Source organism: Scyliorhinus torazame, chromosome 6 (genome assembly GCF_047496885.1).
Source record: "Scyliorhinus torazame isolate Kashiwa2021f chromosome 6, sScyTor2.1, whole genome shotgun sequence".
NCBI lineage: Eukaryota > Metazoa > Chordata > Chondrichthyes > Carcharhiniformes > Scyliorhinidae > Scyliorhinus > Scyliorhinus torazame.
This window is the reverse complement of record NC_092712.1, coordinates 134,177,744-134,192,812: the sequence shown is the minus strand read 5'-3', so window position 1 is coordinate 134,192,812 and position 15,069 is coordinate 134,177,744. Positions and strand designations below refer to the sequence as shown.

At 49.4% G+C, this 15,069-nt stretch overlaps 1 protein-coding gene across 1 annotated transcript in view; it reads right to left on the bottom strand.

The window, feature by feature from the left end:
* cntnap2a (contactin associated protein 2a) overlaps window positions 1-15,069 on the bottom strand; it is a 2,812,093-nt gene that overhangs the window by 753,531 nt on the left and 2,043,493 nt on the right. The gene's annotated exons all lie outside the window — the stretch shown is intronic.

The following is a 15,069-nucleotide window of genomic DNA, read 5'->3' as shown; positions in this document are numbered from 1 at the left end:
CTGGAGGTACCTAAATTCATTACCATTAGGCATTTGATAGGTCTCCATCAGCTCAGTTAGGCCCACAAACGACCCACCCAAAAACAGGTCCTCAAAGCATTTGACCCCCAAGCAGTCCCATTCCTTAAACCTGGCATCCAAGCTCGCAGGGATGAATCTATGGTTACCACTAATGGGAGCCTTCCTGTACATGTCCTCCAAGCCAAAATGTAATCAACACTGGTTTTAGCACAGTGGGCTAAACAGCTGGCTTGTAATGCAGAACAATTCTAGCAGCGCGGGTTCAATTCCCGTACCGGCCTCCCCGAACAGGCGCCGGAATGTGGCGACTAGGGGCTTTTCGCAGTAACTTCACTGAAGCCTACTTGTGACAATAAGCGACTATTATTAAACCCTTAAAGTGGAAACATCACTGGGTTTGATGAGCACTTACCCGGCGAAAAAGGAAGGGGAGCCAAAGCCAATGCCCTTAAGGAAGTCCCTCTACATGAGGCCTCTTCCACTCTACACCATGCTGACCCCTTGTCCAACAACTATCTTCGGACCATAACAATATTAGCAGTCCAGTCGTAACATTGAAAACTGGGAAGAGCCAGGCCACCCCCTCATCTACTCCTCTCCCTAAAAACTATTTTAATACTGGGACTCTTCCCCGCCCACACAAAGACAGGACAAGCCTATTAATCTTTCTGATAAAGGATTTGGGCAGAATGATTGGGTGGTTCTGAAATGCAAAAAGAAACCTCGCAGGATCACCATCTTAATAGTCTGAACTCTTCCGGACAAAGATAGAGGCAAACTGTCCCACTTTTTAAACTCCTCTTTCAGCGCCTCTACTAAGCATGTCAGATTGAGCTTGTGAAGCTGGGCCCAATCCCACGCTACCTAAATCCCCAAATAGCTCTTTCTAGCCAGGCAAAACGGGAGCCCACTCAAACACCCCTCCCACCCTCCGGAGCCAATCAAGAACATCTCACTCTTTGCCCTTTTAAATTTGTATCTGAAGAGGGGGCTGAATTCATTCAAAATTCCCAGGATCTTATCAATTGATTTCAAGGGGTTGGGAACATACAGTAAGTAGGAGGTCATCCGAATTCAAAGAAAGCCGATGTTCCACTCTCTCCCACCCCTCCCCCGCTTAATACTCAATTGCAAGGGCTAATCGCAAAGGAGAAAGTGGGCACTCCTGCCTCGGCCTATGCTGCAGAGTAAAATGCTCAGAACTAACCCCCGGAGATGCTTGTCTTCGGGGCTATATACAACAGTTTAATCCAGTCCACAAATCCCTGTCTGAACCCAGATCGCTCCAAAATGTGTAAGAGGTAGGCCCATTCCACTCGGTCGAATGCCTTCCCAGCATCCATTGTAGGCACAACCTCCACCTCATTTCCTCCAGCGGGCATCATGATTATGTCAAGCAACCACCAAATATTGATCGCCAACACTCTGCCTTTTAGAAAGCCAGTTTGATCCTCTCCAACCACTTCAGGTACACATCCCTCAACCCTGGTAGCCAATGTCATGGCCAGAAGTTTTGTATCTATATTCAGGAGAGAAATCGAACGATAAGATCCGCATTGCTCAGGAACTTTGATCTTTTTTGGATAAGGGAGGTGGAAGCATGTGGCAGCGTATGGGGGAGTCATCCCCTCTCCAGCGCCTCATTGTACATTTGTACTATTAATGGACCCAGCAGCGTACCAAAACATTCATAAAATTGGGCTGGGAATCCGCCCGGTTCCGGGGCCTCCCCTGACTGCATAGAATTCACACATCCCAGCAGCTCCCGCAGTCCTACCGGAGACCCCAATCCCTGCACCCTAGCCTGACTCACCCTCGGAAACTCCAACCTATCCAGGCATCTACGTCTCAGTTCCTCCCCCGATGGCGGTTCCGATTGATATAGCTTTCGACAGAAGGACACAAAGATTTTATTCATCCCTGCTGGGTCCGTAACCACCTCTCCCCCCCTCGCTCCTATGCCTGCCTATTACTCTAACAGCAGTCTGTTTCCTTAGTTGATGAGCATCCTACCAGACTTCTTCCCATGTTTATACATGAACCTCCTGGCTCTGTGCAGCTGTCTCCCCATCTCCTCTGAGGTGACCAAATTAAACTCCATCTGGAGTCTCTGATGCTCCCTCAACAGTGCTTCATCGTGTGATTCAAGGGAACTGCCATCAACTGCTAAGATCGTCTCCACCAATCTCGATTGCTCTTCTCGCTCCACTCTTAGCCTAAGCGCCCGGATCAAAATAAGTTCTCCCCTAATCACAACCTTCAGAGCCTCCCACAACACCCTGGTGGAGACCTCACCAGTGCCGTCCTGATCTACATAATTACGAACGACCCCTTCCAATCTCTCACATGTTCCCTTATCTGCAAAGAGGCCAATGTCTAATCTCCACTGGGGTCTACAAGTGGACGTTTTTTCTGCCTGCAGGTCCACCCAGTGAGGGGAGCGGTCAGATACCATGATCACTGAGTACTCTGTTCCCGCAACTCTAGCAATCAGCGACTCGTCTGAAACAAAAAGCATTTAGACAATTAAATGAGGAAGCTGGGTATAGAGGGATATGGCCCAAGTGTGGGCAAATAGTGCTAAAAACTGGGCGGCAAGGACAAGTTGGGCTGAAGGGCCTGTTTTCATGTTGTAAACTTCTATGACTCTTAAAAAATCTATTTGAGAATAACACTTGTGAACGTGTGAAAAGAAAGAAAACTCTCTCGCCTGAGGCCTCCCAAAGCACCACGGATCTATGCCCCCCCCATGAGCTGCATGAACTTCGACAGCTCCCCAGCCATCGCCGACATCCTCCCAGACCTAGGACTTGATCAGTCCAACTCCGGGTCCATGACTGTATTAAAATGTCCCCCTAAGGTGAGTCTGTACGAATCTAGGTCCGGGATCAGGGGCAGAACCCGCTTCACAAAGTCCACATCGTCCCAATTTGGGGCACAGATATTGCACAGTACCACTGGGGACCCCTCCAACTGCCCGCTCACCAACACATATCCACCACAGCAATGAACCTCTTCATTGTGAATGACACCCTTCTACTTATTAACACAGCCACCCCTCTCATCTTCATATCCAGTCCAGAGTGGTATACCTGACCAACCCATCCCCTTCTCAGTCTTATCTGGTCTGCCACATTCAAATGAGTCTCCTGGAGAAACATCAAGTTCGCCCCCAGGTTCTTCAGGTGAGCAAATATGTGCGACCTTTCAACAGGACCATTCAGGCCTCAAACATTCCAAGTTACCAATCGAGTGAGGCGGGCACCTGCCCCCTCCCCCCTCCAGACAATCAGCCATATTTTGCTTGAGCCAAACCTCCCAGGTCTTCAAGCCGCACCTTATGGGGACACCGCTAAGCTTCCACTGCCATTGATTCCCACATTGTAGCACCTTAACAAAACTCAAACTGTCAACTATTCCAGCTCCCCCCTCCCAATTCCCAACCTCTCTACCCTCAAGTTAAACCAAAAGAAAGAGATATACAAAACCTTAGCCTTCTCACACCATTTTGTCCTCCACATCTCTTCCGTTTACTGGTTTTCACTCCAGCATGGTGGCCCCCGATGCGACCCGCAACTATCCTGAACCTGCCAAAATACCAATGGCCGATCCCAGACAAATAACAAGGAAAGTACCAAGTAAGTAGATACCTCTCCCATCCTCCGCATCTCTTCAGCTCATGAGACCTGCTTCATTAGAACGAAGAAGAAAACCGGAAGGAGAGTGATGGATAGAGGAACCTAGTAACAGTATTAGAATACACAGCAATCAAACTAATAACACAATCCGCAACAACTTAGAACAAGAACATTTTAACAATTTAACATATTTACAAGTTCCAATCCCTTGGTCTTGAAGAAACTTGTCCGCCTCCTCCGGGGTGTCCAAGAAGTATTCCTGTTTACGGAAGATGATCCACAGACTGGCCGGATACAGCATTCCAAATCTCACACCTTCTTTGTGGCGAACTGCCTTGACTTTATTAAAACCGGCACGGAATTTAGCCAGTTCTGTACCCCAATCGGGGTATATCCTGATTAAGCGCCCCTCCCACCTGCTCTTCTTCGCATGGCTGGCCCACCTCAGGATTATTTCCTTGTCCAGAAATCGATGCAGACGCACAATTCCCTTGGTTGTTTACCTGCCTTCAGTTTCCTTCTCAGCGCCCTGTATGCGTGGTCCACCTCTTGCGGGGGGGGGGGGGGGGGGGGGGGGGGGGGTGGGGGTGTGACTTAAAAGCTTCTTTTCTACCAGCTTCCGCAGCATCTGTACCACATACTCCAATAATTGCGAACCTTCCAGCCCCTCCGGGAGACCCACTATCCGGACGTTCAGCTGCTGCTCTCGGTTCTCTAGCTCGTCTCCTCTATCCTGTACCTTTTTAAAACTGCCGGCAATCAGGAAAAGCTCTGCTTCCAGCACGGCCAGCCGATTGGAGTGAATCCATTTATTGGAGTGAATCGCCCTGGGACTCCAACCGCTGCTCAACCCTCTCCATACTGCTTTTATCGGGTTAATGGCTCTTACCAGGTCTGCGGAGGTTTCCATCCTCTGCTTCTGAAATTGAGTGGTTAAAAGTCCGCTAATAGTGCTGTAGACCATTGGGCCGGGAGCACACATTCCGGGCACTCCACCATTGCGCCTTCAACTGCGCTCTCCAGAGCCTCACCGCCTGTCTGCTGCTGTTTTCTCTTCCCCCGTTATTCTTTGCTGGATGCATATCGGACCGCTCGGAAAGTTTGCCGACACCTTCGCTGATTGGAATCCGGACTTCAGGATTGCGTTATAAAGCCCGATCAGGATTTTTAGTTTAAAAAAAATTCCCCACGCAGGAGCCACCAAGTCCACGGCCGTCTATCGCATGGCCGCAACTGGAAGTCGACTTGAAAAGTTAACTCTGTTTCTCTCTCTGCAGATGCTGAGCTTTTCCGGCATTTTCTGTTTTAATTTCAGATTTACAGCAGCTGCAGTAGTTTGCATTTATACAAAGGAAGTTTGATGAATTGTTTCTTTCCTTGTGCAATGATCTTAAGGTCATTTCCAAAAGGATACCATTGAAGTGCCTTTCACCTAACTCAGCACAGAGAGCACTCAGATCCGTGACTTTTCTTGTATAAATGTCCTCATTAAGTATTGCATTTACCAGCTGAGTATTAAGTGACAGCAAGATTTATTATAAGTTCCAAAGACCGAAATGTGAGGGATTAAGACCTCACATTGCAGAATTTTATAAAATACATATAGATATTCTCATCACTATTTTTAAAACTGAACGAAGACATTTAAAATGGCTGAAACTACATCTGTCTGTGACCCCAGGAGAAAAGAAGTCACTTGGCAGTTTTAGGAAAACTCACACCTCATTATCTTTAAGGAGCCACGAGCGACCTTGTACAGTCTGTGCAGTCTAATTTCCAAGAGAGCTATAGAAAGGCCATCTGCATTTCCTAACCCAGGCTGGCCAGAAGGAGAAGGATCATCAACAAAGACAAATGGCCCACAACCTTGCTTTCAATTCCTAATGGCTGAGGTATTTACCAGTCATTGGAATCCAGATGATGCATCATCCTTTGCAAAAGATGGTGGAGGGGTCGGAGTCGTGTGACATGGGCCTTTGGCTTGTGGAACAAGTAATACTGCCTTGCTGAACTGCAGAGTCTCAGTCTGCTGCTCACCATCTGACTGGCAGCCTCACAGAAAAGGAGCTCTGTCCAGGTGGAACACCTGACCTCATCTACGCTGCTTCTGTTGCAAATTCTGTGTCATCGCCAAGAAGACTGATTCAGCTCTGCGTGCCAATCCCAGGTGAAGTCAACACCACCAGAAAAATTAATTCCATATCGGTTTTCAGCTGGCTGACTGCCGTGAAGAAATACCCCATTGGATTTTGGTTCTGATCTCTGTGGATATATATATATATATATACAGATATATAAAGGGTTAATGACTACATCATAGTATAAGACAAGCACTAGATGGCAGCACTAGATTCATGTCTAAATATGTGAACTCAAAGGATCTTGGATCTCTTCAAACCAGGAGTGACGAGCAGCAGTTACAGATAGCACGTGAAGTTAAATATAGTTAATACTTTATTCTGAATTACTTAATCACTAGTTATAGTTCTGTAAGAGTGAACAAACTCAACGTTATTCAATTCGTTATTCAGTAAACCTATTTTGCTTTGAGCTCAAGATTAGTGGTTTCTTGAGAATCACACCATGAGATCATTCGGGAAATGTAAAGCAAAGAATAATGAATAAAGATTAATACTAATCAAGTAATATAACAGTCTCTGGCTTCGGCCGCACATTCCCTGTTGAGGTTCCTTATACAAAGCAAGTCGCATTGTCTAGCCATGTGTTTCTCAGTGCTGCAAATACTGAGAAACACGATGCTAAATATGCTCGCTATAGGCTTTGTTCCCAATTAGTTGAATCACACCCCTTGTCACTTATTTGAGCCCTGGGGAGTTTCTCGCTGGTTTAGCCCACACTTAGAATGTCATTCAACACAGAGGAGCTGAACGCGGAGATCGGGGTACCATTTTGAAACGGTGCCCCAATCTCTAAGTGAGTTGTGGGTCCCCCCACTCTCCTCAACCATGGGCAGTGTCACCCACACACACATGGACACGACCTCAAACTCCCCAAGTGAGGACACCCTGCGATGGGGTGCCTGGGGGCCCCCCTCTTCAGGCCCACCCACACCCACCCCCTCCAGGATTCCCATCTGTCACCCCCCCCAACCTCCTAAAAGCCCCTACTTACCTGCCCTGCACCCTCCACACTTCACATCCCCTCCACCCTCCTTTCAAGGGCATGGCCGCCCTCGGGCCCTGACCCTTGGCACTGCCACCCTGGCACCTGAGCACCCTTCCACTGCCACTTGCACAATTCTTCTGCCAGTTTAGCAGTGCCATCCAGGCACCTTGTCAGCATCAGTGTGGCAGTGCCAAGGTGCCAGCCAGACAGTGCCAAGGTGCCTGCATTCCAGGGGCAGGGCCAGAGAGCCACCCTACACTGCCGCTGGCCACCTAAGGGCCTACGATGGCTTGGGAGACCCCACCGGATGCATTCCACCTGGTCCACATTTGTGTTGACCAGTACTAAACTGGGCAACAGAAACCTGACCAGGCTACAGCCTTGCTGGGGAGACTTGCAGATCCCGGGAGGCTGGTTGATACCAGATAAGCTCATCTAAGCAGGTTTAACCCCTACAGAGGCGTGTGCCTTTGATAGCGGCCCTTTTGGGCAGCTTCTGATTCCGACGCCTCGCGGAACTTGCCTATGTCCCGCACGTCGTAAAGGCTGCCGGGAAGCCCACGGAAGGCCTGTCGTGGGATCTACAGGCTGCACCGCGCTTTTGCTCGTGCGCAATGCAGCCGATAGATCGCGCCCCATGTGTCTCACAAGTGAATTTGAAGGATAAAAAGCAATAAATTGAATTGACACTGAAAAACTGTTTTCAAGTATTATAATGTTTAGTTCATTAGATTCACTTACTTGGTATTTTGTTAAATGTGCTTAAATTGATTGTTAAAGTGCATGCTTTAAAGCTGTGTAGTTGTACTGATTTCAAATATGGTTAAACAAGGACACAGTGCAAAATGCATTGATTCATCTATTTGCTTACTGTGCCAATGTGTGCATGTAAAATGTTTGAGCATTAATGTATTATTAAATCAACAAAAGCAAAGATGACACTGAAATGCACAGTTCTGGCTGTCAACCATCGGAGACAGCTAAATACAACTGTTAGGACAGGATATCGAGCTACAACCTTTCTCTAAAAAGTCATTATCCTCCAATTGCCCTTGTTAGAGATTATAAAGTGGGCGGGGGGCAAAAATAGAGAGTGTTGCTCATCCCTAATTGTCCTTGAGAAAGTGGTGGTAAGCTACTTTCTTCAACCGTTGCAGTTCTGTGGTGGAGGTGCACTCACAGTGCTGTTAGATGGGGGAGTTCCAAGAGTTTGGCCAAGCGACAGTGAAGGAATGGTGATATAGATCCAGTTCAGGATGGGAGGGAGGTTTGAAAGGGAGATTGGTGGTTGTGGTGTTCCCATTCATATTTTGCTCTCGTCTTTCTAGATGGTTGAGGTCAAGGGTGTAGAAGGTGCTGTTAAAGCATCTTGGCGAGTTGCTGCAATGCATCTTGTAGATGAGACATAATGCTGTCACTGTGCATCAATAGTGGATGGGATGCCAATCAAGTGGACTGATTTGTTCTGGATAGTGTCAAGCTCCTTGTGTGTTGTTGGAGCTGCACTCATCCAGGCAAGTGAGGAACATTTAATCATACTCCTGACTTGTGCCTTGCAGGTGGACAGGCTTTGAAGGGCCAGGTACTGAGTTAGATGCCACAGATTTCTCAGCCTCTGACCTATTGGAATGGCTGGTCCAGTTCAGCTTTAGGTTAAGTGGGGGTTTCAGCGATGACAATGAAAGTTAAGAGGAGATGGTTAGATTTTCTCTTGTTGGAGTTGATCACTGTCTGACATTTGAGTGGAATTAATGTTACTTGCCACTTATTAGCCTAACCTGAATATTGTTCGCGTCTTGCTGTGTACGGGAACAGACTGCTTCGGTATCTGAGGAGTCACGAATGTTACTGAAGAGTGTGCAATCATCAGCGAACATTACCACCTTATGATGGGTGGTCGTTGATGAATCAGCTGATTGGGCCTAGGACACAACCCGGAGAAACTCCTGAAGCAAAGAGCTGGGACTGAGATAATTGATCTCCAAAAATCACACTTTTCTTCCTTTGTGCTAGGTGTGACTCCAGCTTGTGAAGAGTTTTCCCTCGGTTCCCACTGACTTTAGTTTTTCTAGGGATCATTAATGGCACACTCAGTTAAAGGCAGCCTTGATGTCAAGGGCAGGCATGCTCACCTAACTCTTAAGTTCAGCTCCTTTGTTCATGTTTGGATCAAGGTCAGGAGCTGAGTGGCTCGGAAGGAACCTAAACTGAGTGTTATTGGGCAGGTTATTTCTGAATAAGTGCCATTTGATACTGTTGTTGACAACACCTTCTACCACTTTTCTGATGATCAAGGGTGGACTGATGGGACAGTAATTGGCCAGATTGGATTTGTCCAGGTTATTGCGGGCAATAAACACTTGGGCAATATTCCACATTGTCGGGTTGTTGCCAGTATTGTAGCCGTACTGAAGTAGCTTGTCTTGGGGCTTGGCTAGTTTTGGAGTTCAAGTCATCAATACTACTATTGGAATGTTGTCAGATCCCATAGTCTTTGCAAGCGGTGGCGATGGCGTAGTGGTATTGTCACTGGACTAAGAATCCAGACACTCAGGGTAATGACTGGAGACCCGGGTTCGAATCCCACCATGGCAGATTGTGAAATTTGAATTCAATAAACAAATCTTGAATTAAAAGTCTAATGATGACCAGGAAACCATTGTCGTAAAAACCCATCTGATTCGCTAATGTCCTTTAGGGAAAGATATCTGCCATCCTTACCTGGTCTGGCCTACATGTGACTCCAGATCCACAGCAATATGGTTGACTCTTAAAATGCCCCTCAGTTCGAGGGCAATTAGGGTCGGGCAACACTGCGGGCTTTGCCTGCGACACCCACATCCCAAGATCGAATTTTTAAAAATACAGTGCCGTCAGTTGTTTAATGATGTGGAGTAAAGTCAATTTTCTGACGATTTGCATCTATGATTTGGGGACCACAGGAGGAAGCAGAGGTGGATCATCTACATGGCACTTCAGGGGCAACATTCTCCGACCCCCCGCCGGGTCGGAGAATCGCCGGGGGCTGCCGTGAATCCCGCCCCCGCCGGTTGCCGAAGTCTCCGGCACCGGATATTCGGCGGGTGGCGGGAATCGCGCCGCGCCGGTTGGCAGGCCCCCCCGCTCGATTCTCCGGCCCGGATGGGCCGAAGTCCCGCCGATAAATTGCCTGTCCCGCCGGCGTAAATTAAATCACCTACCTTACCGGCGGGATAAGGCGGTGTGGGCGGGCTCCGTGGTCCTGGGGGGGGGCGCGGGGCGATCTGACCCCGGGGGGTGCCCCCACTGTGGCCTGGCCCGCAATCGGGGCCCACCGATCCGCGGGCGGGCCTGTGCCGTGGGGGCACTCTTTCCCTTCCGCCTCCGCCACGGTCTCCACCATGGCGGAGGTGGAAGAGACTCCCTCCACTGCGCATGCACGGGAAACTGTCAGCGGCCGCTGACGCTCCCGCGCATGCGCCGCCCGGAGATGTCATTTCCGCGCCAGCTGGCGGGGCAACAAAGGCCGTTTCCGCCAGCTGGCGGGGCGGAAATTCCTCCGGCGTCGGCCTAGCCCCTCAATGTTGGGGCTCGGCCCCCAAAGATGCGGAGCATTCCGCACCTTTGGGGCAGCACGATGCCCGTCTGATTGGCGCCGTTTTGGGCGCCAGTCGGCGGACATCGCGCCGTTTCCGGAGAATTTTGCCCCTGGTGTTTGATGGTTGCCTTTGGCTATGATGTGCTGGACTGTCCCATAGAGATGGAGATATTTGTATGGCCTCCTTCTCCAGTTAGTTAGTTAATTATCTACCAGCATTCATAATTGGATATGGCAGGACTGCAGAGCTTCGATCTGATCCGTTGTTTATGAGATTGTCTATTTTGTTGTGCTGGATGTTGGAAAATGTTATGTGTACTGTGTTAAAAAAAAATTTAAATCCTGGTTTAAAATACAGGCAGATGGTGTGTCTACAAAAGATGTATTTAAGATGTTGTAAAAGTGTGATAATCATTCATTCCAATCAAGTATTTGTTTACCTGTTTATAGGGTTAATGGAATTTTGTTTATAGAAAGAAGGTTCCCTGGGGTGTAAACAATTAAAGGGACTATGTTTAGCCGTAGTTAAGATGGTCATGAGACAGTTAGTGGGATAGAGACAATGTAATTAATGAGAGGATCTAGGTCTGTAGCAAGCAGTTTAGCTGTAGGATCCTTTAGTCTGACAAAGGCAGGACGATTTACAGGCTGTCCCTGAAATGGTCTCTCTCTCTTTCCAAGAAGTCTTTCCAATGAATATCTACACAAGAGTACTGCAGGTAATCCTGTGTTGCTAACTTTATTTATAAGTGGCTTTTAATGCATAACAGGCTTCCCTTAATTGGAAAATAGAGAAGGTATAAGTTAGTAGTTAAAGTATTTCCCTGTTTTTTTTTAGAACTGTTGAACTGTTAATTGTAAAGCTATTTTTTTCTGTGATGTTAACGTGGTTTATAATGTGTTCATAATAAGATTTATTTTAATATAAAAGATCCCTATTTGTCAGTGGAATTATTCCTAGGGCGAAGTATCCTTTACTCACAGTTTTACAAATTGAAAAATTGTTGCTGTCTCATCTGGTTTCCTGACATAAATTGGTCCAATATCCTAACACTGTCTATCTCATGCTGTTTCCGCTGTCTGACATGCAAATAGTCCTGAGTTGTAGCTTCACCAGGTTGACACCACATTTATGGTATGTCAGGTGCTGCTCTTGGCATGCTCTCCTCTTTATAGAACTAGGGTTGATCCCTTGGTTGGTGGGAATGGTAGAGAGAGGGATATGCCAGGCCATGTGGTTTCAGATTGTGGTTGAATACAATTCTGTTGCTGGTGGTCCACAGAGCCCCATGGACAACCAATTTTGAGATGTTACATCTGTTTGAAATTGATCCCATTTAGCACGGCGATAGTGCCACACAAGCTGATGGAGGGTGTCCTACTTGATACCTGCTTTTTCACTGACTGTCTTAATTATTTTTAATGGCATATCTATAACTCACATCAAGCTTGATCCATTTCGCTTATTCCATTTTCCAAAATAGGCTGTGAACAAATGATGGTTAAATGTGTTGAAACTTAACTTTCAATCTCGAGGAAGAAGTATACTGAACACGATTCAGCAGTCTCGTCGTGGCCCACTTGGTGTCAGGATGAGGCCGCTGAATCCCTTGAGAGGCCTGCAACAAGATTTGCGACGCTTGAAACGTCTCGTGAGATTCAACGGAATCGCTTTCGCTTGTTGAGATCCAGGCATGAATATTTTAATGAGACATTAGGCTCACCCAATTCACTCGAGCGAAGCCTCAACCAGGCCTTATTTGGTACTGGTTCACAAAGTCGTGAACAAGTTGTGGTGGCACCTCGGGGGGGTCTCGATGTGGGTTTGCGGTCCAAGGGTGGCAGGATGCTGGGCAGGGTGGTACCTTGGAACTCCCCCGAGTATCTTGGCACTCACAGCCTGGTACCTTGGCAGTGCCACCCTGGCACTGCCAGCGAGCCTGGGTAGCAGTGCCAGGATGGCAGGGACACTACCAGGGTGCCAGGTTGGCATTGCCAAGGTGCCCAGGTTACCCATGCTAGGGATCAGTCCTGGGAGACCTTGCCCATAAAAAGTGGGATGAAGGGAGGCTCGAGGACCCCGGAAGAGGTTAGTTAGGTGATGTGGGGTTTGTTCTGAGATGCGCTGGGGGCGCAGAGGGGGGGTTCAAAGATTGGTGCTGCCTTTAAAAATGGCGCCCCAATCACCGAGTAGTCTTCTTGCACTGGCGAGCTGAGGAAATGATTTCAAGAGTGGCCTTGACGGTGAGTTCCTTGCTGAGGTCAAAAAACCCGGCAAAGTGCTGTAGGTGCCGTGAAACACCCCGCTAAATGCGCCGTTCAGCCGACTTTAACTTGAGTCCGTTGAATCGCGCCCACTGTTATGAAGTCAATGGTTTCTTATGTTTTGGCTATTGACATTGATTTTCGCTGTTTTATATTCAGGCATTTTCTAATGATATTTAGTGAATGTTTAGGTGTCACTGACATCTGTAAAATGGATGTGATATTGGTGTATTACTGGGCTGGGTGACATTCAAGAAGGAAAATACAGACTCTGATATCTACTCTGAGGATTTGTTTATCATTTTCTGTTTAAAATTTTCTGTGTGTATGTTTGATACATGCAATTAATATGAGGTTAAATATGGTGTAATTTACCTTCTTGTTTCACTCACATATTCACTTTCCCATTGCCAACAATTAGTTTTGTCTGAACTCTCTATTTTTGACATAAGGATATTGGGCGGGATTCTCCTGCAACTGGCCGGATGGCCCGACGCCGGTGCCAAGAGCGGCGTGAACCACTCCGGCGTCGGGCCGACCAGAAGGTGCGGAATCCTCTGCACTTCCGGGGGCTAGGCCGGCACCGGAGGGGACCGGCGGTGAAGGGCCGGCACGAGTTGGCGCATGCGCAGAACCGCCGGCGTGGTTCCACGCATGCGCAGACCAGCCGCTGTGTTCCTGTGCATGCGCAGGGGGCTTGTTCTCCACGCCGGCCTCTGAAGGGCTCCGCCATGGCCGGCGCGGAAGGAAAGAATGCCCCCATGGTACAGGCGTGGCCGCAGATCGGTGGGCCCCGACTGCAGGCCAGGCCACCGTGGAGGCCCCCACCGGGGCCGGATCCCCCCGCGCCCACCCCCGAGGAATCACCTAGCCAGCCTACAAGCCAGGTCCCGGCGTGATGGACCAAGTCCATTTCACGCCGGCTGGACTGGGCAGGAAACGACGGCTGCTCGGCCCATCGGGGCCCGGAGAATTGCCGGGGGGCCCACTGCCAACGGCACCAGACCGGTGTGACGTAAACCCTGCCCCCGCCTGAAAACCGGCACTGGAGAATACGGCAGCCAGCGTCGGAGTGGTGGGGCAGATTCGCGCCGCCCCCCCCCCGGGGATTCTCCGACCCGGCAGGGGGTCGGAGAATCCCGCCCATTGTATTTCATGAAAGCTTGTTAATCATAAATTTAGCATTTTAGTTCATCCATCCGGATCTCATCACAGCTTTGCTCCAGAGATGGATGCAACAGCTGAATGCGTTGGAAGGTGAGGGATGAAAGATTGGTCAGAGATGGGTTTTAAGCAGTGCCTTCAAGGGACAGAACTTCCCACCCCTCATCACCATGGTTGACAGGGCCCACAATTCTGTCCGATAAATTTCTCGTTCTTCTCATAGATTATCATAGAATTTACAGAGCAGAAGATTGCATACCTTTTCTGTACCAATCCCAGAAACATGGGGCGCGATTCTCCACTCCCACGCCGAAGTGGCCGCGCCGTCGTGAACGCCGTTGAGGTTCATGACAGTGCGGAACGGCCCCGGTCCCAACCGATTCAGGCCCTGACAATGGGCCAGTATCGGGGCTGCGTCATCTACCCGCACCAGGCCTTGTCGCCCGTGTAAAAGCGGCGCCGCATAGATGACGCGGCCGGCGCCGCATAACGGACGTCATCCGCGCATGCGTGGTTGCCGTCCTGTCCAAATCTGCCCCGCAAGAAGATGGGGGACGGATCTTGCGGGGCCACGGAAGGAAGGAGGTCCTCCTTCAGAGAGGACGGCCCGAAGATCGGTGGGCACCGATCGCGGGCCACCCCACATTGCAGGTGAAGCCCCCACAGGCCGCCCCCCATGCGTTCACGCACCGCCCACGACTGCAGCGACCAGGTGTGGACGGCGCCGGGGGGAACCCGCCGTTTTGGCCTGGCCGCTCGGCCCATCCGGGCCTCAGAATCGCGGGGATGCCAGAGAATCGCCATTTTGGGTGTCTCCGGCGATTCTCCGGCCTGCGGCCCACGAAACTGGACCGGGCCTTTCCCGCCGCTTGGGAGAATCGCGGGAGGGCGTCGGACCGGCGTCCCCGGAAATTTTGGCGGCCCAGGCGATTCTCCCAACCGGCGTGGGAGTGGAGAATCGCACCCATGAACTTTGTTCTGATGTCAGTTCACCAACCGTCACATTAAGTGGATCATATTCTGCCAATTTCGCCACCTCCAGCGTGATGCCACCACTAACAAACCTTCCCCTCTCAGCAATCTGAGAGTATTGTTTCCTCCCTGCCATCGTGGCCCTCTCCTCAATCATTCCCATTACCCTCTCACCTTCTCATATGAGCACAGCAGATTCAACACCTGCCTTTCCCATCCATGCCATTTGAGTGAATTGGTCAATTTAGTCCACTGTATTCACTGCTCACGGTACAGTCTCCTCTACGATGCAGACTGCACAAGGAG